General features: G+C 37.9%; 1 pseudogene; it reads right to left on the bottom strand.

Moving 5' to 3' along the window:
• Window positions 1-401: 401 nt before the first annotated feature.
• LOC100482642 overlaps window positions 402-23,443 on the bottom strand; it is a 50,751-nt pseudogene continuing 27,709 nt past the window's right edge.

The raw sequence follows: 23,443 nt of genomic DNA, 5'->3' as shown, positions 1-23,443 counted from the left end.
AAAGAAAAGAAAAGAAAAGAAAAGAAAAGAAAAGAAAAGAAAAAAAACCAAGATACACCATCACTTAGAATCTTCAAACATTATTGCACTTCAACTTCCATAATCTGACATTGCATTCATGGAACAATCTGCAGACAACTGATTTTTATTTTTATTTTTTTTAAGGTAGTCTCCATGCACAGGCTGGAACCCAATACAGGGCTTGAACTCACAACCCTGAGGTCAAGACCTGAGCTGAATTCTGTACTAGGTGCTTAACCAACTGAGCTACCCAGGCACCCCTGCAGATAACTAATTTTAACAGACAAATTAAAGAACACTTTCAAGCAGTCATGCCTCTCCTGAATTTTTATTAGGTAAGAATTTTAAAAACATTAATTATATTAGTGATAACGGCAGAGCTATAGAGTATGTGTCTTCTCTATGGCATAGCAAGAACCACCAATAGTGTGGTGGAATTTGTGACCCTTTACAAGGCCACATCTCTTGTGGCCTGCAGATGTCAGCCCTCCCATCTCCCAGTGTCTGGACTGGTTTGGTGATCCACTGGGTGTGAGGATAACCTCTGATAGCTTTATAGAATGGATCAAAAAAGATAACTTCAGAAAATTTGTACATGGAATCTTTGCCAACTCAGTAAGAATTCAGTATACTCAGAGCCCCACCATGGTGTCCAGCTCATTCCTCTACAACAGCCTGAAGGCTTCAGGCAAACTCTAGCTGGTTAACACCATGATGGACAGACAAGCTTGAGGTAGGTTGCACCCTTAGGAACTGGGCGTTTGTGACCACCATAGCACATGAATCCTATATATGGCATAGCGTTGCTTGGCCCTGTACCACAGTACACATGCTTTTTTGGGAAGAGTTGGGCAGGGAGCCCTGTGGAATGCAAAGAGCTGGTAGTACTGCCCGCAGTGTACCCTGAGAAGAAAGTGCATTTTGTTGAACTGCTTCTTCCTCCATAGCTCCTGTATGTACTTGTAAGTGCCCGTTTTGGCTTACCTTTGAGCTGATGGCTACCTCCAGATGGAAAGGAAAGAACCTTTCTCCCCTATCACATGTTATTTGGCAAAGATATAAAGTTTATTACCCTGGCCAGAATAATTTTTACCCTACTAAAGGCAATGTCCAATGCACTGTGAAAATGAGCACTCAACTTTTGACATCTAAAACTTGTCCATAAATAAAATAATTTCCCCAATTTAAACTGGGCTTTAAAACATGGATATGAACAATAAAATCAATCTTGTGCCAGGTTGCCTCAGTAGCCTCATCCTTTGACATATGTAATGTCATTCTAAATAAAATCCTTAATAAACTCAAAAGTATCCAAAGTTTTGATAAATTCTTCAACAGTTACATTTCTATGCTACAATTTGCATGATGTATTTTCTTCAGCTATGCTGCTCAGTTTGTTGTTATAGCCTAGATAAATTATGAAATGAGTATGATTGGAAATGTCTTTTTGAAAGTCATATATGTTATCTGCTGAATTTTTTTTTGCCATAAATCATGGAACACTTGTTGTCTAACAGTGTCTTCCTCCCTTCTTCATGAAATATAGTGGGGTCTCAGTAGGGAATTATTTTAATTGAAATGATGGACTTGGCTTTTAAGAATTTTTAGATATTACTAGTGCACCTAAGTATTTTAATATTTTCTAAAATCACATATCATTTCCCTGCTTTTTCAGAGAGCAATGCCAATTTTATGAGGTCTTTAAAACCACTTTAAGATGTCTATATGAAACACTTAAATATATTTTCTTTTTAATAATACCTGTAGTCTTCCCCATGAAAAAATTGTTTAAATTTAGAGTCTGGATATTTTGTAAATAAATGACAGCACAAGTCAATATACTCAAATATAAGTATTTGAGTATAATGTCAGGGTAGTTTCACGTGAAAGTGATATACATATTTTTTATTGTGGCAAGAACACATTACATGAGATCTAGCATCTTGATGCATTTTTAAGTGCACAATACAGTATTCATAATTATAGGCACAATGTTGTATAGGAAATCTCTAGAACTTATTTTTGTGTAACTTAAACAATATACTCAGGTAATAGTTGACATGTAAAAGGTAAAGTTGTTAAGTGAGACCTCTTATTACTCCCATCATCCTATTTTATAATATATCTGATTTAAAACAACTCAACATCAACCAAGATACCACATTTTCAATGCCATATTTTGTGATAATAGAAGTATGTATAAGTCAGAGGAGCTAAATTCTAACCTGGGTTAACATGATATTTCCTTGTAGTTTTCCCTCATCATAGGCCAAAAATTTAGCTAGTCTAAATTTATTGCTTATTGAGGTGACCCAGACGTCTATGACTGAAATGTTGTAGTAGTTGGTTGTCTTACTTTTTTTTCTTTTTGAATTGTGGTAATATATAAAACACAAAATTTACCATTTTATTCGTTTTTAAATGTACAGTTCAGTGGCATGAAATACACTCACACTGTTATGCAACCATCCCACCATTCATCTCAAGGACTTTATCCTCTTTCCAAACAGAAACTGTATACTCATTAAACAATAACTCCCCATTCTCCACCATCCCATAGTCATTAGCAATCACCATTTTACATTCTGTTTTTATGATTTTTTGGGAAAGATTTATTTATTTATTTATTTATTTATTTATTTATTTATTTATTTATGAGATAGAGTGAGAGCGCACAAGCAGGGGGAGCAGCAGAGGAAGAAGGAGAGGGAGAAGCAGGCTCCCCACTGAGCAAGGATCCCCATGTGGGGCTCAATCCCAGGACCCTAAGATCATGACCTGAGCCCAAGAAGACCCTTAACTGACTGAGCCACCCAGGCACCCTGTGTCTTTATGATTTTAACTACTCTAGACACCTAATATAAATGAAATTGTACAATATTTGTTCTTTTGTCTCTGGCTTCATTCACGTAGCATAATGCCTTCAAGGTAAAATCATATTGTAGCATATATCAGTATCACATTCATTTTTAAGTTTGAATAGAATTCCATTGTATGTGTATATCACATTTTAATTTATTCATTTATGTATAAGTGGAAATTTGGATTGATTGACTATTGTGAAAATGCTTCTGTAAAATTTGGTGAACAAATATTTTGAGTTTTTCCTTTCTTTTTTTAAAGGAATAAGAACAATTATGTTTTATTTATTTTTTAAAAAGATTTATTGATTTCTTTTAGTGGAGGGAGGGGCAAAGGAAGAGAGTCTTTTTTTATGTTTGACAGAGAACTTCTTTTTTTTATTATTATGAGTTTTGCTTTTAATGTTTTTGTTATATACTCAGAAGTGGAATTACTGGGTTCTATGTTTAAGTTTTTTGAATAACCACCTTAATGTTTCCTATAGTTGCTGTACCACTTTATATCCCTAGAAGCAATGCACAAGGATTGAAATGTCTTTATATTCTTGCCAACACTTGTTAATGTTATTTTTAAAAATAATATCCTTCTTAATGGGTGTAAAGTTGTATCTCAGTGTAGTTCCAGACATAGCTTTCTCTGCCTTCATTATGTAGCAGCAACTGTAGCACCTCATGGGTATACAGGCAAATTACTCCTACCAATATCGTAGCCATCTTGTCTATTGGTCTATTAACATGAGAAATGCAAAGTGATCAAGCAACTATTTTATTCTTACATTCATTAAATCCACCAAATATTCAACTTGTGGAAGTTTCACCATATGGGAACTGGAACCTTTAATCCAGAAGTACATAAAATCGAAGGGATAAAAAGCAAAAATTTTGCAGATGAGTCAATAAATATGTTAAAAGGGACCAATTTTACTTCATTCGTTCTTAGAGCTTACAGCTATTATTTCAATGCATGTACCATACCCTGGAGAGCAACACCCCAAATCTAACCACTTGGAAGAAGCTGATTGGTGCCCTCTCAACCTTTGCCCTATCTGTTTAAGCAAGTTGTGGTGTGCTATTGGCTTAAATATAATAGAAAGATACAAAGTGCTGGTGTGGTGGGTTGATGATGAATCTGCTAACACCCTTGGATTCAGTACAAAATGCAATCGTGAGGATAATGTGAATATACCAAAACCTGTTGAAGTCTTTAAGGAATGGAAAGAGTGGGTAATAAAATGCCTTGCTGTTGTCCAAAAATAAGGACCTTCATATAGGAGTAATTAAAATAAATACTTGCACATTATGCTTTCAAAAAATGAGCTATCAAACCATAAAAAGACATTTAAATGCACATTACTAAGTGTAAGTAAGAAGTCGATCTAAAAAGGATACATACTGTATGATTCCAAGTATATCTTATTCTGGAAAAGACAAAACAGTACACAGTAAAAAGATTAGTGACTGTCATAGATTTGGTGTGGAAAGTGATGAATAGGTAGAGCACAGAGGATTTTTAGGGCAGTGAAAATACTCGGTGTGATGTCATAATGATGGATATATGTCATTCATTATACATTTGTCCAAAGTCAATAGATTTACAACAAGAGTAAACTATAATGTGAACTATGGACTTTGGATGATTATGATATATCAATGTAAATTAATTGACTGCAACAAATGCACTTTGGTGGGGGATGATGATAATAGGGAAGGTTATGCATGTATTGGGGCAGTAAATATATGGGAAATATCTGAAACTGCCCCTCAATTTCAATGTGAACCTAAACTGCTGGAAAAAATTAACTAATTTTTAAAGGAAATTGAGGTGTAAATATCAGATTTAATTACAATTTTCTTATTCATGTTCACTGGGTTGCAATGTAAAATGTGCTTTTTAATTATATTCATGATCAAAAGTAGAAGTCACTGCCCTAGGTGACCTCATCTGTGGCACAAAACACCACATTATATTTAAATGCCCTGCTCTAGGCCAACTCTGGGAGACCCAGGTTTTCAACTTACCTCAGCAGCAGGCTGAACCTCAAGGTTAATTTCTATAATTACAGGCTCCTGGACTGCCCCTACATCAGGTTGGCTGCCATGGATATGACCTCCAAACTCCCACCCACAGCTCTGGGCTACAGGCTGACTCCCATGTGTTACCTTAGTTCCAGGCCACCCCTACAGATCCATACTCCAGACTGACTCTTACATGCCAGTCTTCCAACCCACTGTAATGGAAAACTGGCCCCTGTGACCTTAGGCTCCTCCTGAGCTAGTGTATATGATTGACAGAGTGGGGTACACCCATTCTGATGGATCCAAGTTTAAGGCCACCCCTAGTGCCAAGCCAGTCCCTGTGAACTCAGGTTCAAGGTCTACTCTAACACTGGGTTAGCCCCTATGGACACAGGGTCCAAGCCTGCCTCTGCATGCCCAAATGACAGACCAGCCTTCAATAACCCAGGCATTAGGCACATCTCAGTGATCCCCAATACATGAATAGGCCCTATGGACCCAGGATCCATGCCCACCTGTGTAGACCCAGGTCCCATACCTACCTCTGTAGACTCAGTTGCCAGGCTCACCATAGTAGACCCAGGCTCCAGGACTGCCCCATGAGCTCAGAGTCCAGATTAGCCCTTGTGGAAATAAATACTAGGCATGCCACCTGCTAACCCAGGCACCAACCTGCCTGCTGAGGACTCTAGCAATAACCCTACCCACAAACACCACCAGATGGCCCATAAGAATCTTTTGAAGGGCTGACTGGTAAAGTATTTTTCCTGGCAAAGCCAGTCTATAGAGATTAGAAAGGTGGTTACCTCTCCAAATGTACAGACACCAATGCAAGTCTGCAAGGATTATGAATAATCATAAAAACATGACAACACCTGGGGTGCCTGGGTGGCTCGGTTAAATGTCTGCCTTTGGCTCAGGTCGTGATCCCAAGGTCCTGGCATCAAGCCCCACATTGGGCTCTCTGCTCACTGGGGAGCCTGCTTCTCCCTCTACCTCTGCCTGCCTCCCCCCCACTTGTTCTCTTTATCTCAAATAAATAAATAAAATCTTCTAAAAACAAAACAAAATGACACCACCAAAGGAAGCTAATAATTGTTCTTAAATAAATAGGGATCTATGAACTGTCTGATAAAGAACTCAGAAAAGTTCTCTTAAAGAAATTCAATGTTCTATAAGAAAACACACATAGACAACTAAATGAATTTAGGAAAACAATGTATGAACAAAATGAGTTCAAAAAAGAAACGGAAATTAAGAAAACAGAAATTCTAGAGCTGAAGAATACAATGATTGAAGTGGAGAATTCAATAGAGAGCAGACTTGACCAAACAGAAGATTCTATAAATTCAAATACATGTCATTTAATATTATGCAGTCAGAGGAGCAAAAAAGATAAACAATAGTGAAGATAGTGAAGAAAGACTATGTGAATTATGGGATATTTATTATTAGGGGAAGTAATCTACTCATCATTGCAGTTATGGAAGAAGAGAAGGAGAAAGAGTAAGAAAGTTTATTTAAAGAAATAATGTCTGGGACACCTGGGTGGCTCAGTCAGTTGGGCGTCTGCCTTCAGCTCAGGTCATGATCCCAGAGTCCTGGGATCAAGTCCCGTGTCAGGCTCCTTGCTCAGTGGGAAGCCTGCTTCTCCCTCTGCTGCTGCTACCCCTGCTTGTGCTCTCTCTCTCTGACAAATAAGTAAATAAAATTAGATGCCAAAATTGTAAAGAAAGAGAAACCTATATATGTTCAAAAATAAAATTAAATACGATGAAAGGATAGAATGAAACTGTAAAGATGAAAATTAAATACTTTAACAAAACAAAACAACAACAACAAAATTAAAAGAGAGTATATCAGACAGGTGAGTAGAACAGAGCCATATACTAGATTTTGGGTAATTTTTGTCTGTTAAAAGAAACTGCATCCCAAAATTTCAAAGAAAGAAAACTATATATATATATACACAAAAATAAGATTAAACACAATGAAGGGATAGAATGTAACTGTAAAGAAGAAAATTTTTAAAAAATTAAAAAGGTTGATAAAATAAGAAATTGGTTGAAACAGGAAAGAAGAAAAAATTTTAAAAAAGAAAAAAAATAGATAAAATTAAAAAAATTAAAATGAAAGACTAAAGAATCATGGGGGGAAAGCCTGAGTTCTATGTGCTCTATTCCCCTAGAGCTGGAGTTTTGTAATTCTCATTGATTGGTAAACTTGGTCTTGTCTGGATGTTCTTGCAGATCTTCTGGGGCAAGGGGCTGTTGTGTTGATTCTCAAGAGTATTTGCCTCAGGCAGAATTGTACCGCCCTTGCCATGGGGCCAGGCTAAGTAATCTGCTATGGTTTGCTCTACCGGCTTTTGTTCCCTGAAGGCTTTCCATAACAGCTTTAGAGGATGAGAATGAAAATGGCGGCCTCTCAATCTCCAGCTCCAGAGCTGAAAGCTTGGGCCTCACTCCTCAGTGAGCTATCAGAGAAAAACAATCACTCCTGTCTCCCTGGTCTTTGGCCACACTCCATATTCACCAAGCCTGTGATCGAGCATTTCTATCTCAGGCATGTGCCCCATTTTGAGTCTTCAAACCCTGCAGATTCCTGTGGCATGCTCCTGCATCATTCCTCCTGGGGGAAGGGAGGGGGTTCTTGCTGGATCTGTTCATTATTGGGCCTCTGCTCTCTGAGTGCGGCTGTTTCAAGGTTTATGACAACCCTGAGCTTAGAGCCCACTCCTGGGCTCACTCTTTGTAGCCAGTTTCCCCTCTCTAATGCCTGGGAGCTCTGCTGCACTCAGGCACCCCCAGGCTTCTTGTGATCCTGAGGATCCTGAGACAACACTGCCTCAGCTGGGCTACTGTCCCTGCTTAGCAGCCTAAGCGATGTCCCTCACCAGAGCAGACTTCTGAAAGTTCTATTTTTCCACTCTGCTGTTATATCACTTGCCAGTAGCTGACAGAGGCTCCCTCCCTTCACAGTCTACCTTCCCATATATTGCCTTGGATTCACTTCTCTGCACTATCTTGCAGAAAGTGGTTGCTTTTCTCTTCTTAGAGTTGGAGCTATTATTTTCTTCAATCACCAGTTGAGTTTGCAGGTGTTTGGAATGATTTGATAGTTATCTATCTGAATTCCTGGGACCAGACGGAATTAAGGACTCCTACTTCTCCACCATCTTCGAGTCTTGGCAAATAATTGTTTTAATGCACTATTGGATTTGATTTACTTGTGTGTTTTTTTTATTATGTTATGTTATTCACCATACAGTACATCATTAGTTTTTGATGTAGTGTTCCATGATTCATTGTTTGCGTATAACCCCCAGTGCTCCATGCAATATGTGCCCTCCTTAATACCCATCATCAGCCCAGCCCAATCCCCCATCACCCTCCCCTCTGAAACCCTCACTTTGTTTCCCAGAGTCCATAGTCTCTCATGGTTCATTCCCCCTTCTGTTTACCCCCCTTCAGTCTTCCCTTTCTTCTACCGATCTCCCTGCTATTCCTTATGTTCAACAAATGAGTGAAACCGTATAATTGTCTTTCTCTGCTTGACTTATTTCACTTAGCATAATCTCCTCCAGGCCCATCCATGTTGATGCAAATGTTGGGTAATCATTCTTTCTGATGGCTGAGTAATATTCCATTGTATATATGGACCACCTCTTCTTTATCCATTCTTCTGTTGAAGGGCAGCTCAGCTCCTTCCACAGTTTAGCTATTGTGGACAATGCTGCTATGAACATTGGGGGTGCATATGGCCCTTCTCTTCACTACATCTATGTCTTTGGGGTAAATACCCAGTAGTGCAATTGCTGGGTCATGGGTAGCTCTATTTTTAACTTTTTGAGGGACCTCCACACTGTTTTCCAAAACGGGTGCACCAACTTGCATTCCCACCAACAGTGTAAGAGGGTTCCCCTTTCTCGACATCCTATCCAACATTTGTTGTTTCTTGCCTTGTCAATTTTTGCCATTCTAACTGGTGTAAGGTGGTATCTCAATGTGGTTTTGATTTGAATACTCATGTTTTATTGAGAATTTTTGCATCCATGTTCTTTAGGGATATTGGCCTATAAGTCTCTTTTTAGTAGGTTCTTTGTCTGACTTTGGAATCAAGGTAATTCTGGCTTCATAGAATGAGTTTGGATATTTTCCTTCCAGTTATATTTTTTGGAACAATTTGAGAAAAATAGGTATTAGCCCTTATTTAAATATTTTGTCAAATTCCCCTGGCATGCCATCTGGCCCAGGCCTTTTGTTTGTCGGGAGATTTTTGATTACTGATTCAATTCTTTGCTTGTATGGGTCTGTTCAAATTTTCTATTTCTTCATGTTTCAGATTTGGTATTTGTAAGTTTCTAGGAATTTACTCATTTCCTCCAGACTTTCCCAGTTTGTTGGCATATAATTTTTCATAGAATTCTCTTATAATTGTATTTCTGCAATGTTGTTTGTAATTTCTCCTCTTTGATTCATGATTTTAACTATTTGGGTCCTTTCTCTTGTTTTTGATAAGTCTGGCTAGAGGTTTATCAATTTCATTAATTCTTTTGAAGAACCAGCTCTCATTGATCTGTTCTACTTTTTTTGTTTGTTTCTATATCATTTGTTTCTGCTCTAATCTTTATTTGTTCCCTTTCTCTGCTGGCTTTAGGCTTTATTTGCCTTTTATTTTCTAGCTCCTTTAGGTACAAGTTTAGGTTGTGTATTTGAGACTTTTCTTGGTTCTTGAGGTAGGCCTGTATTGAAATATAGTTCTCTTATAGGACTGCCTTTGCTTCATCCCAAAGTTTTTTGACTATTGTGTTTTCATATTCATTTGCTTCTGTGTACTTTTAAAATTTCTTCTTTAATTTCATGGTTAAGCCATTTATCCTCTGGCATGATGTTTTTAACCACCATGTATTTTCCATCGTTCCAATTTTTTTCTTGTGATTGCCTTCATTTCATAGCATTGTGGGCTGACAGTATGCATGATATGATCTTGGTCTTTTTGTGCTTGTCGAGGGCTGATCTGTGATCTAGTATGTGCTATATTCTGGAGAATGTTCCATGTGCACCCAAAAGGAATGTGTTCTCCACTACTTTAGGATGAAATGTTCTGAATACAACTGTGAAGTCCATCTGATCCTATGTGTCATTTAAAGTCATTGTTTCCTTGTTGATTTTCTGCTTAGATGATCTTTCCATTGCTGTAAGTGGAGTGTTAAAGTCCCCTACTATTATTGCACTATTATCAGTGAGTTTATGTTTGTTATTAATTGTTATTTATATTTGTGTGCTTCCAAGATTGGAGCATAAATATTTACAATTATTAGATCTTCTTGTTGGATAGTCCCCTCTATTATGATATAGTGCCCTTCTTCATCTCTTGTTAAAGACTTTGGTTTAAAATCTAGTTTGTTTGATATAAGGATGGCCACTCTGGCTTCCTTTTGATGTCTTTTTGCATGACAAATCGTTCTACATCCCGTCACTTTCAATCTGCAGGTGTCTTTAAGTTTACAATGAGTCTGTGGTAGGCAGCATATCGATGGGTTTTTTGTTGTTGTTGTTGTTATTTATCCATTTTGTTACCCTATGTCTTTTGATTGGAGCATTTATCCATCTACATTCAGTGATTATTGAAAGATATGAATTTAGTGCCATCGTGTTACCCATGCATTTGGTGTTTCTGGTGATGTTGTCTGGTCCTTTATAGTCTTTGTTACTTTTGGTCGATTTTTCCCACTCAAAGAGTCCCCTTTAATATTTCTTGCAGGGCTGGTTTACTCATCATTAATTCCTTTTGTTTTCATTTGTGTGTGAAACTCTTTATCTCTCCTTCTCTTCTTAATGACAGCCTTGTTGTATAAGGTATCCTTGGCTGCATGTTTTTCCCATTCACTGTCTTCTGGCCTGTTAAGTTTCTGTAGAGAGTTCTGCTGCAAACCTGATCCATCTTCCCTTGTAGGTTAAGGACTTTTTTTTTTTCCCTTGCTGCTTTCAGGATTCTTTCCTTGTCTGTGCATTTTGTGATTTTAACTGATATGTCTTGGTGATGGTTGGCTTTTGTTGAATTTATTGGAGTTCTCTGTGCTGCTTGGATTTTGCTATCTGTGTCCTTCCCTAGAACAGGAGTGTTTTCAGCTATAATTTGCTTGAATAAAACTCTGCTCCTTTTTCTCTCTCTTCATCTTCTGGGATTCTTATGATACGAATGTTATTACATTTTAGTAATTTGCTGAGTTCCCTAAGTCTACCATTATGATCCATTACTTTTCTTTTCTTCTTCTTTTCAGCCTCATTATTTTGCATAATTTTATCATCTAAATCGCTGATTCATTCCTCTACTTCATCCATCCTTATTTTTATGGCATACATTCTGGTTTGCATCTCATTTATAGCATTTTTAATTTTGGCCTGACTAGATTTCTGTTCTTTATCTCTGCAGTAAGGGATTCTCTAGTGTCTTTTGTGTTTTATTTTCAAGCCCAGCTAGTAGCCTTATAATTGTTTTTTTATGTTTTAGTTCAGACATCTTACTTATATCTGATTGATCAAATCACTGATTGTGAGTTCTACTTCCTGTTCTTTCTCTGGGGTGAATTACCACATCTTGTCATTTTTGTCCAGGGAAGAAAAAAAAAAAACAAACCTAGATCCTAAGTGTGTTTTGGTCTGCTTCTTAAAAGAACCTAGATCCAAAAATAAATAAAACAAAATAAAATAATAAAATAATAAAAATATTTATAATTAAAATAATAAATTTTAAGTTATTAAAATATGAAAAAAAGTTAAATAATATTAGTAATAATAATAATAAATAAAAAGTGAAAGTAAACAGGAAGTTGGATCCTGTTTCCCTTAGAGCTATAGCTTTCCAGCATTCTATGATCAGTAGACTTATTGCAGGGGAGGTGTTTGTGCTGGGTCTTCTGGGGGAGAGGCCTGCTGTGCTTATTCTCCGGCTGAGTTTTTTTAGTGGAGATGTACCTGCAGGGTTGGGGGCAGGGCTTGGTTTAAGTGGCTCCAGCCTCCACTAGGTGGTGCTGTTTTGCTTCCTGAGGGCTTTCAGTGCTGATGCGCAGGATGAAAATTGCTGCACCCTGCTCTCTAGCAATGGGGCTGAGAGTTAGCAGTCCCCGCTCTTCGGGAAGTCCTCATGAAAGAGCCATCATTCACCCCTCTTGTGTTCCCAGCTTCCATCAAGTCCCTGCCTTCACCCTGTCTATGAGCTGTTTTATCTCAGGTGCATAACTAGGGTTTCAAAACTCCACAAATTTCAGGGACTCCCGTGGTGTAGACCTACACTCATCCTCTGGAGGAGGGTCTCCTGTGCTTTTGCTGTTTGTCAGCCAGTGCCAGGAAAGCAGAACGCACAGTGGTTCAGAGTTTATAGCAAGGCAGAGCAAAGAGTCAGCACTCAGGCTGCCCTCAACCAGAGTCCCTGCTCCTATGCCTAGGAACAGTGCAGCGTGTTGGCACCACTTGTTCTTCTTGTGACCCAGGGGATCCTCAGATCACCCTGTCTGCTCTTGTGTCTACCCTGCTTCACCACTTGAGCACATTTAAGCCAGGCACGACCCTAGTGGTGGCAGACTTCTAAAATTTCAAATTTTGCACTCAGCTGCTTATAATACTTTGCGGTAGTCTCTGTAAGCAAGGCTCCCTCCATGGTACCCCAGTTATATCTCCCCCAAATCAACTCTCCATATCTCCAACTTTCCAGAAGGTAGTTGCTTTTCTATTTGTAGACTTACAGTTTTGTTCTCTCCCTATGTCTTTTGATTGGAGATTTTAGTCCATTTATATTCAAAGTAATTATTAATAGATATGTATTTTTGGTCATATTGTTACTTGTTTTGTTGTTGTTTTTGTGTTTTTTTTTATGACCATTTCTACTCTTTCTCTCTTTAATGGTTGGTTGGTTTTCTTTAGTGATATACTTGAATTACTTACTCTTTATTTTTTGGATATCTATTACAGTTTTTAAAAATTTTTTGGTTACCAGTTTGCATATAACACCTTCTGCATATAGCAGTCTTTATTAAGCTGATGGTCGCTTGATTTTGAACTCATTCTTTACTCCTCTCCTTCCAGGTTTCAGATATTTGGTATCATATTTTCATTTTTTTGTTTTATGAATCCCTTCACTGATTTTTACATAAATACATGTTTTCTTGCTTTTTTATTTCTTACTTTTCATACTCTCAATTTTGGCCTTTTCTTCCCAAAGAATCCCCTTTAGTATTACTTTTTTAAAAAGATTTATTTATTTATTTGAGAGAGAGAGAAACAGGGCACAAGCCGGGGGAGAGGCAGTGGGAGAGGGAGAAGCAGACTCCCCACTGAGCTGGGAGTCTGACATGGGGCTTGATCCCAGGACCTGGAGATCATGACCTGAGCTGAAAGTAGATGCTTAACCATCTGAGCCACCCAGATGCCCCATCTCCTTTAATATTTCTTGTAGGGCTGATTTTGTGGTCATGAACTCCTTTAGTTTTTGTTTGTCTTGGAAACTTTCTTTCTCCTAGTTTGAATGATAGGCTTGCTGGATAGAGAATTATTGGCTGCAGATTTTCCCCTTATAGCACCTTAAATATATCATACCACTCCCTTCTGGTTTGCAATGTTACTGCTGAAAAAAATCCCCTTATATCCTTATGGGTTTTCCTCTGTATGTAACTGTCTTCACTCTTGCTCCCTTTAAAATTATTTCTTTATCAATATTTTTTTTCCATTTAAATTACTATGTGTATTGGTGTAGACCTCGTTGGGTTGAATTTATTGAGGGATCCCTGTTCCTTATGAATTTGGATCTGTTTTCCTTCCCAGATTCAGGAAGTCTTCAGCTATTATTTCTTCAAATACATTTTCTTACCCCCTATTTCTCTATTCTCCTTCTGGTATCCCTATAATGTGAATGTCATTACACTAGGTAGTCACTGAGTTCTCTAAGTCTATTCTCATTATGCAGGATTCGTTTGTCTCTCTTCTGCTCAGATTGATGCTTTCATTACTCTATCCTTCAGGTCACCGATATATTCTTCTGCTTCCTCTTGCCTATTATGTTCTGTCTAATGTATTTTTTAAATTTCATTTATTGAGTTCTTCATATCTGGTATGCTATTTTTTATGTCTTTGTCAACAATCTTACTGATGTCTTTCATCATTTTCTCAAGTTCAGTGAGTATTGTTATGATCATTACTTCAAATTTTCTGTCAAGAATACTACTTATTTATTTTTGACTTAGATCCCCTGCTCTGATTTTGTCATGTTCTTTCATTTGAGACATATTTTTCTGTCTCCTAGTTTTGTCTACATCCTTGTGTCTGTTTCCATATCTTAGGAAAGTCAACTATGTTTTCTGATCTTGAAAATAGGGGGTTTATAAAAAGGTCTTATAGGGACCTTCAGTGCAGTGTCCCCTGTTCACCAGAACCTGGGACTTCAAAGGTGTCTCCCATGTGTGTTGCTTTTGTCTTACTACATTGTCATTTTTTTTTGGTCTTAATCACTTTTCCTTTCAATCCAGACTTCTTCACTGACTCTTTGCCTGTTTTGGGTTTTGCCTATCCTCTGTGGTATTAGTGAAACCCAAGCAGCCTGGCTCTGTGGGGCCATGACCACAGTAGGGTTTAGAGGCAAGGCAGCAGTGTTAGTAATATTTGCACTGAGCTACTAGTTCTAGGTCAGATGCCCACTGCTATGGCTGTTGGGGGCATGGCACATAGAGGCAGCGGCCAGGTAGGGCATGTAGCGTTTAAAAAATTTGTGGTGAGTACAGGGCCAAGGGCAGCAGGCTTGGAGGGGGAGAACTTCTGGGTGGGGCACATTTCTATTAGGTCAGGTAGTAAGTGTCAGTGTCATGCTGCCTCCATAGGTGGTTTTGTGTTTATCCTGGGTGGCCAGGGAGGAAAATGTCCCCTGCCAACTCATTTGTTCCAGTAGAATCTCCCAATAGGCTCCAAAATCCTTATAAATAGATATCCCTCCCATTTGCTCTAGGTGTTGCATGAACTGTGAATTTTCTGTTGTCTCCCCGGTCTGTTTTCTCTTTAAGGGCAGGAACCCAGCTATCACTCTCTATCCCAACTCACCCAGAGCACCTGGGTGGCTCAGTCAGTTAAGTGTCTGCCTTTATCTCAGGTCATGATCCCAGGGTCCTGGGATCAAGCCCCACTTCTGGCTTCCTGTTCAGCAGAGAGTCTGCTTCTCCCTCTACCTCTCCATAGCAGCACCCCCCACCCCCCACTCAGGCTCTTCTCTTTCTTAAATAAATAAATAAATAAATAAATAAATAAATAAATAATAAAGCTCCAGGCTATAAGTCCTGCTGGTCATGGAATTCAGCCCCTCTGTTTTCAAGGCCAGACATTAGGGGGATTTGTTTTCCCTGTGTAGGGTCCCTGTTACTCTCCTTTTTCACAGTTCCCTCCCCACTATGGGCAGCACCCTACCACTGTTTCTGACTTTCTAACCTCTCTAATAGGGCTTCTTCTCTCCATTTAGTTGTTGAGTTTGTTTTGCCAGTCTTCAGATTGGTCTCCAGTTTATTGACTCAAATGTGAACGATATCTAGTTGTAAACATGGGACAGGGTGAACTTAAGGTCTTCCTACTCTTCCATCTTCCTGCTATTCACTCTCATTTATATTTAAATATCAGTGTAATATCTCTTTAATAGATGTCTTATCATATGTATGTTTCATATAGTTTCAATGATTTTTAACCCATGAATGATGTGAGAGCAAAAATTTTCAGTTACTTGACCTCACATTATAAAAAAATGGAAGCATTTCAAATAAAGGGTGATAATGTATTTGTTACAGCCATATTATCAATGATACATTTCTTGGAGAAAAATGAGGATATCTTCTGTAGACACATTTAGGCTAAAAAAAGGTTAAAAGTCCCTTGCTCCAAGTAATGCAAATAAAAAAAGATGGAGATGTTATTATAAGGTAACTGTTTCATGCTGCCTCAATTGACTTTCCACAGCAAATTTTGTACCTACATGCATTCTGTTACATTTCCAAGACTTTCACTTTTTAGGGCTGTGGTAAATATAAAGTGAGAAATACATATCAAGATATACATGATCCTATGATTCCAGTTGACTTGTAAATTGAAAGTTGAGTACTTTCTCTTCCTTAGAGCCAAAAAAAGAATTTGATTCAAATTAGCTGATATCTGCTACATAATAAAATAAAATAAAATAAAAATGTCAGAGCTACTATAATTTCATTAAAACAGGTCCTAAACAAAACTTTCAATAACAAGAGATGCTATTTTCTTTTAATGCATTGACTAGTCTAATTCTGTTTCTGAGTAATCTGAAGACTGACAGTATAAAAGAAGATTAAATTAGGCCATATTACTTATTCAAGAATGAGCCTTTTTTCTTTTTCTTTTTTTTAAATAATAATTTTTTTATTATATTATGTTAGTCACCATATAGTACATCCCTAGTTTTTGATGTAAAGTTCCATGATTCACTACTGGCGTATAACACCCAGTGCACCATGCAATACATGCCCTCCTTAATACCCATCACCAGCCTATCCCATTCCCCCCCCCTCCCCTCTGAAGCCCCCAGTTTGTTTCCCAGAGTCCACAGTCTCTCATGGTTCAAGGAATGAAACTTTTTTCTGTGGTCAAGAGTAGATCTACATTTTAGTGAGTTCAGTAAGAAAATTATGATAAATATGTTTCTCTTTACCTTTGTAATATTATTTATATTTTATTATTAGAGAAACACCTCCTAGATTCAAAGTATCCAGGCTATTTTTGTTTCACTGAACATTTCACTAAGCTTAAAATAGCATATGTAAAAGGATATATTATCAATAGGTCTTTAGTAAAATCATCTTGATTGAAACCAAACATGTATTCTTATGTTTTGAAAATGGACATTATTAGTATTGATAGTATAATTGAAATTTGTTTTATAAGAATGTCAAATGTGACTCTAAAACATGGGAGTTTGGGGAAGAAAGATAAGTAAAGAATTTGTTTTATATGAAAAACATTTTTGTGAAATGATTGTTAAGCTACCCTCATTGTTGATGGGTGGTAGGGTAATTTGTGGAACTTGCAGTATGATTGATGAAGAATTTTGCAGTATTTATTCCTAAATATCATTATGCTGCCAGGTTATCTCATTAGTGATATCTACCACATGGTAATGTTTGTAAGGAATGTGTGGAATAATATATAATGAATAATAATACTTATGAAATAGTTTTCATAACTTCAAAATATTTGTTTATTTAAAAAAGACAGAAGCAATGGAACATAAGCAATGTAATATATAAGTGGCTATAAGGGAGATCAGATTAACTGTTCATAGATTCACAAGCCAATTATCAATTGATCCATTTAATCTGAGAATCATTTGGACCATGGATTAATCATAACCAGATTTCATCAAATATTTCATCCACTGCTGTCATGTTGACTAGTTTGATAGTTTAAAAATAATAGCCTTAGATCAATCATGTACAAACTATGAAGATATTGATAACTGCGATCCAGTAACTCTTTATGGATATGAATTCAATTGGTTTGTTTACTTACTAACAACCCCTATGTAATCTCACTAATATTTTTTGGGAGATGGAAGAAAATCTTGTACCCATTATATAATAAATGTACTATGAATGTTTATTTTATTGGCAGGATTTGTATTATTAGTTCCAAATAAAACTCAATTGAAGAGAGAAAGGAATTTGCTAAAAAGCATGTAACTACAAGGGCACCTGGGTGGCTCAGTCGTTAAGCGTCTGCCTTTGGCTCAGGGCGTGATCCCAGTGTTCTGGGATCAAGCCCCACATCAGGCTCCTTCTCTGGGAGCCTGCTTCTTCCTCTCCCACTCCCCTGCTTGTGTTCCCTCTCTCGCTGGCTGTCTCTCTGTCAAATAAATAAATAAAATCTTTAAAAAAAAACCATGTAACTACGTAGAATCTCGAAGAAAACTATATAAGCATGTTCAGAGGCCATGCAGCCAAGGACAATCCTCAAAATGATACTTTTGAGCTGATCTGGTGGAAATAGTAATGCTACCATGTTGCTACAGAGACTAATGTCCTATGGATATTGGGGCTAGAACCTCTGAAGCTAGCAACTGGTTGTAGATGCCTTGTCAATGCCTTAACGGAATCCATTTGCTGCCTGGTATTTTGTGTTATTAGTTTGTTATGCAAAATATGATGTAGTTTTAGATCTATGTATGTGCCATAACTGAAAAGAAGGCTCAGAGATCTAGGTTTTGTCTTCCATGGCAGGAGGTTTCTGCTTCATTAGGGAAGAAATTTCCAAAACATACAAAAGATCTTTACAAGTGTCAGTAGCAAAAATGAATTATACAAAACCAATACAAACATCAATTTGTTGTCTCTGAATTTTGTGGTCATCAGCATTGGGCACTGATCAGGATATACAAGATATCCAAAATGAACTATTGTTAATGATGCATTGTTGTCAATTTATCTGGGTAAAAGGATGTCATAAGAGGCACAATTCATAAGTTTAAGGGACATCTAGGAAGACTAAATTTTTTGAAACTGAGCTTTTAAGATATAATTTTTTCCTAGTACATTTTATGGCATTGACACAAGAACAGACACATAAATCAATGGAACAGCATAGAGACTACAGAAATGGATCCTCAACTCTATGGTCAACTAATCTTCGACAAATCAGGAAAGAATATCCAATGGAAAAAAGACAGTCTCTTCAATAAATGGTGCTAGGAAAATTGGACAGCCACATGCAGAGAAGGAAACTGGACCATTCTCTTACACCATATACAAATATAAACTCAAAATGGATGAAAGACCTCTATGTGAAACAGGAATCCATCAAAATCCTTGAGGAGAACATAGGAAGTAACCTCTTTGACAGTGGACGTAGCAACTTCTTTCAAGACACTTCTCTAAAGGGAAACAAAAGCAAAAATGAACTTTTGGGACTTCATCAAGATAAAAAGCTTCTGCACAGCAAAGGAAACAGTCAACAAAACTAAGAGGCAACCCACAGAATGGGAGAAGGTATTTGCAAATGACACTACAGATAAAGGGCTGGTATCCAAGATCTATAAAGAACTTCTTAAATTCAACACCCAAAAAATAAATAATCCAGCCAAGAAATGGGCAGAAGACATGAGCAGACACTTCTCCAAAGAAGACATACAAATGGCTAACAGACGCATGAAAAAATGTTCAACATCACTAGTCATCAGGGAAATACAAATCAAATCAACAATGAGATACCACCTTACACCAGTTAGAATGGCAAAAATTAATAAGACAGGAAACAACAAATGTTGGATAGGATGTGGAGAAAGGGGAACCCTCTTACACTGTTGTTGGGGATGCAAGCTGGTACAGCCACTCTGGAAAACAATATGGATGTCCCTCAAGACATTAAAAATAGAGCTACCCTATGACCCAGCAATTGCACTGCTAGGTATTTACCCCAAAGATACATATGTAGTGAAAAGAAGGGGCACGTGAACCCCAATGTTCATAACAGCAATGTTCACAATAGCCAACCTGTGGAAGTAACCAAGATGCTCTTCAACAGATGAATGAATAAAGAAGATGTACATATGTACATCATACAATGTTATATTACTCAGCCATCAGAAAGGATGAATACCCACCATTTGCACTGACATGGATGGAACTGGAGAGGATTATGCTAAGTGAAATAAGTCAAGCAGAGAAAGACAATTATCATATGGTTTCACTCATATATGGAACATAAGGAATAGCACAGAGGACCACAGGGGAGGGGAGGGAAAACTGAATGAGAAGAAATCAGAGAGGGAGATGAACCATGAGAGACTCCGGGAAACAAACTGAGGGTTATGGAAGGGAGGGGTATAGGGGGATGCGGTAACCGGGTGATGTGTATTAAGGAGGGTACATGTTATGATGAGCAGTGGGTGTTATACTCACCTAATGAACACTACATCAAAAACTAATTATGTAGTATATGTTAGCTAACTGAACATAACAATATATTAAAAAGTACATTTCAAAATCTAGTTGTTGCTATTGTAGTTTTTTCCCTAGTGTTACCAGATATGAAGCATAATAATGGTTGAAGGAAGTCTCTAATAACTGAATTCTTGACTTTTTGTGAATGACATATTTTGAACTCATTTATCAAGCACTTTTTAATGCATTCTGGCTACTTGCCATAGACTAAGATAGGAAAGAAATTCATTACATGGAGATTATGAACAGCACATTTTAAAAACTATATTTTAATACTGTCATTGATATCCTTTTATCACTTCTTATTATCATGCTTTTGTGTTTTTATTCTATGCTACTGGTACAGCATGCAAATTATTTGATGGTTACTGTAGTTCCAATTCATCTTCTTCTGGAAATAGAAGAGGCCTCAGCTATTTCTTTTCTTTTTCTTTTTTTTTCTATTTTTCTATTTGATGTGCTAAAACAAGTGAAATTAAGATCATCCAATGTACCCACTGTCCATACCATTATCAGTATTTGAACATCTTTGAAGATGTGACCTCCTGGTTGGGAAAGTGTGCAAACTTAGTTTTATTAATAGAATTAACACCTTTTTTTGCAGAATTCTTGGTCTGTTTCATTTTAATCTATTGACAGCATAAAAATTTATGAGTGTGTTAAAATTGTTGCTATGGTAACAGTAAGTAATGGCTCAACTATTTCTGCTCAGCTAAGCATGTAGAGAGGGAATAGCTGTCATAGTGTTAACACTACCCAGAATAGTCCATAAGGAGTTTTAATCTTTCTTTTATTATATAGTCTGTGGCATAATATCACAATGTCATAATCCTTTCTGACATCTAAAGAAAACTCTTTGGGGGTGCTTTGCTGGCTCAGTTGGTAGAGCACACAACTCTTGACCTCAGGGTCATGAGTTCAAGCCCCATGGTGGACATGGAGTTGACTTCAAAAATAAATAAAGAGAACTTTTGCTTTACTTATTCTCCTTTAGATTCTAAGGTGTCTCTTCCTGTCTGGGAAAATTTTGTGCCTCAAACAACTGTGATAAACAATGATTACATTTGAAACCTAACCAATTGAAGTAGATTTACAATAAAATAAACACACAGCGCACACACACGCACACGCACACACACACGCACACACACACCTTAATGTACATAGGAGGAAGGGGAATAGTGAGGAAATGTAGCAGAAAATTTTAAAAAAGGAAGATATGAGAGTTTTAAGAAGTATAGATTTCTAATGTAGTCTGTCCAACCTAAGGCATTTCCCACACTTGTGTGTACCAGTAATAAAAATTTGATACAAAAAATAATAGAGCTGTAGTGGATTCAGGAATATGTCACCTCAATGGATAACACAAAATACTTTTTCATTTGTATGAAAGAACATGTTGGTCACACCCAAAATATCTCTAGACACTTGTTACCTTATTCTTTTATTTTATGCCAAAGGGGCATTCATCATCCCTGGGTAGAGGCATTTCAGTTACTGTCATCTCTGAAAGATTTCATGTTGAATAGTTGGCATCTTAATTAGTAGAGTATAAAAATACTCCAGATTTATAACAATTTTGTGTTGTTATATTCATATTGTTATATAATTTAGCATTTGGTTAAATACAAAATAAATTACTTAGGCTTCAAACACCACGCACATAAATTTTAAAAATCCTTTTGTAACAAATAAGGAAAGAAAAAATCTTATGAAAATGTTCAGTTTTGGTTTATTATACATTAATTATTTATAGCATCACTTCTGCCAATATTTGATAATTGGAAATGACTTGAGTATATTTATATAAGAAATTTTCAATCATTGGGGAACCTGGGTGGCTCAGTAGGTTAAGCATCTGCCTTCAGCTCAGGTCACGATCCCATGGTCCTGGGATCAAGCTCCACATCAGGCTCCCTGCTTAGCAGAGAGTCCCTCCTCCCTCCCCCTGCTTATGTAGCACACACTCTCTCTCAGTCTCTCTCTTTCCCTCTAAAATAAATAAATAAATAAATCTTGAGAAAAAAAGGGGAATGAGGGAAAAAAAGGCAGAGGAGTAGGGGGCCCTATATCAATTGGCCCCCTGAATTTAGCTGGATAGCTACCAAACCATTCTGAATACCCACAAAATCAGCCTGAGATGTGAGAATTTATATCTGGATTTCTACAAGTAGAAAATCTCTGGCAGTCTTGAGGTATGAAGTGGGGAGATGACATTCTGCACACAGATATCAGGAGATAAACAGAAGGGGGAGGGAGCCACCATAAGCACTTGCACCGGGAAGGTGAAATAACACAGAAGGGCAAAAGCTTCCTGTGCTGGGGATCCTGCACAGACTTGCAGATCCATAGTGGCAGGGAAAGGACTTTAGTGCAGCCCCCAGATAGGATCCAGGAGCTGTGGGTGTGCACGCACCTGCGCAAACTGCAGGCAGCTCCTGGTTTTAGAAACACAAAGGGAAGTGATGGCCCGGTCCTGGGCTCCACCACCACCACCTGGAGTGTTGCTGTGGGGCACACAACTGGAAAGACTGTGGTTTTAGCAGCACAGACAGAAATGGAGGCAGTGTATCCTGGAGAGCTCAGTGAAGAGCAGACTGTGATTTCTGTTCTGAGACAAAGGTTTGGATGAGGTCACTTCTGCTATGACTCTTGGAAGAAACATGGAAAGCCACCAGGGAAAGCCGCCATAGAACAAAAGCCCCCCCCCCAAATGGATTTCACTGAGTCCACCGCCACAAGAGAGCAACCCAAGCAGAGTTGCCTGAGTAACAGTGCAGCAGGCTGCTCCCCCAGAAGACAGGCATGAAGATCAAGAGGACAAGAACCCAAGGGTCCTTATAAAACAGAAACATCTTGCTTGGGGTGTGGTTAATACTTTGGACTCTGTACATTCCCTCAACTACCCCCCCCAACAGAATGACTAAGAGGAGGAACCCCCAACAAAGAAATGAATCAGAGACTGTGGCCTCTGACACAGACCTAATGAATATGGATATAAACAAGATGTCAGAAATAGACTTCAGAGTAACAATGTGGAGAAAGGGGAACCCTCTTACACTGTTGGTGGGAATACAAGTTGGTATAGCCATTTTGGAAGAGTATGGAGGTTCCTCGAGATGTTAAAAATTGAACTACCCTATGACCCAGCAACTGCACTACTGGGTATTTACCCCAAAGATACAGATGTAGTGAAAAGAAGGGGCACATGCACCCTAATGTTCATAGCAGCAATATCCACAATAGCCTAAATGTGGAAGGAGCCAAGATCCCTTCTAATAGACAAATGGATAAAGAAAATGTGGTTCGTATATACAATGGATTATTACTCAGCCATCAGAAAGGGTGAATACCCATCATTTGCTTCGACATGGAACTGGAGGGGATTATGCTAAGTGACATAAGTCAAGCAAAGAAAACAACTATCATATGGTTTCACTCATATGTGGAACATGAGGAATAGCGTGGAGGACCACAGGGAAGGGAGGGAAAACTGAATGGGAAGAAATCAGAGAGGCAGATGAACCATGAGAGACTATGGGCTCCAGGAAAC

Source organism: Ailuropoda melanoleuca, chromosome X (genome assembly GCF_002007445.2).
Source record: "Ailuropoda melanoleuca isolate Jingjing chromosome X, ASM200744v2, whole genome shotgun sequence".
Taxonomy (NCBI): domain Eukaryota; kingdom Metazoa; phylum Chordata; class Mammalia; order Carnivora; family Ursidae; genus Ailuropoda; species Ailuropoda melanoleuca.
This window is presented reverse-complemented; position numbering and strand designations above follow the sequence as displayed.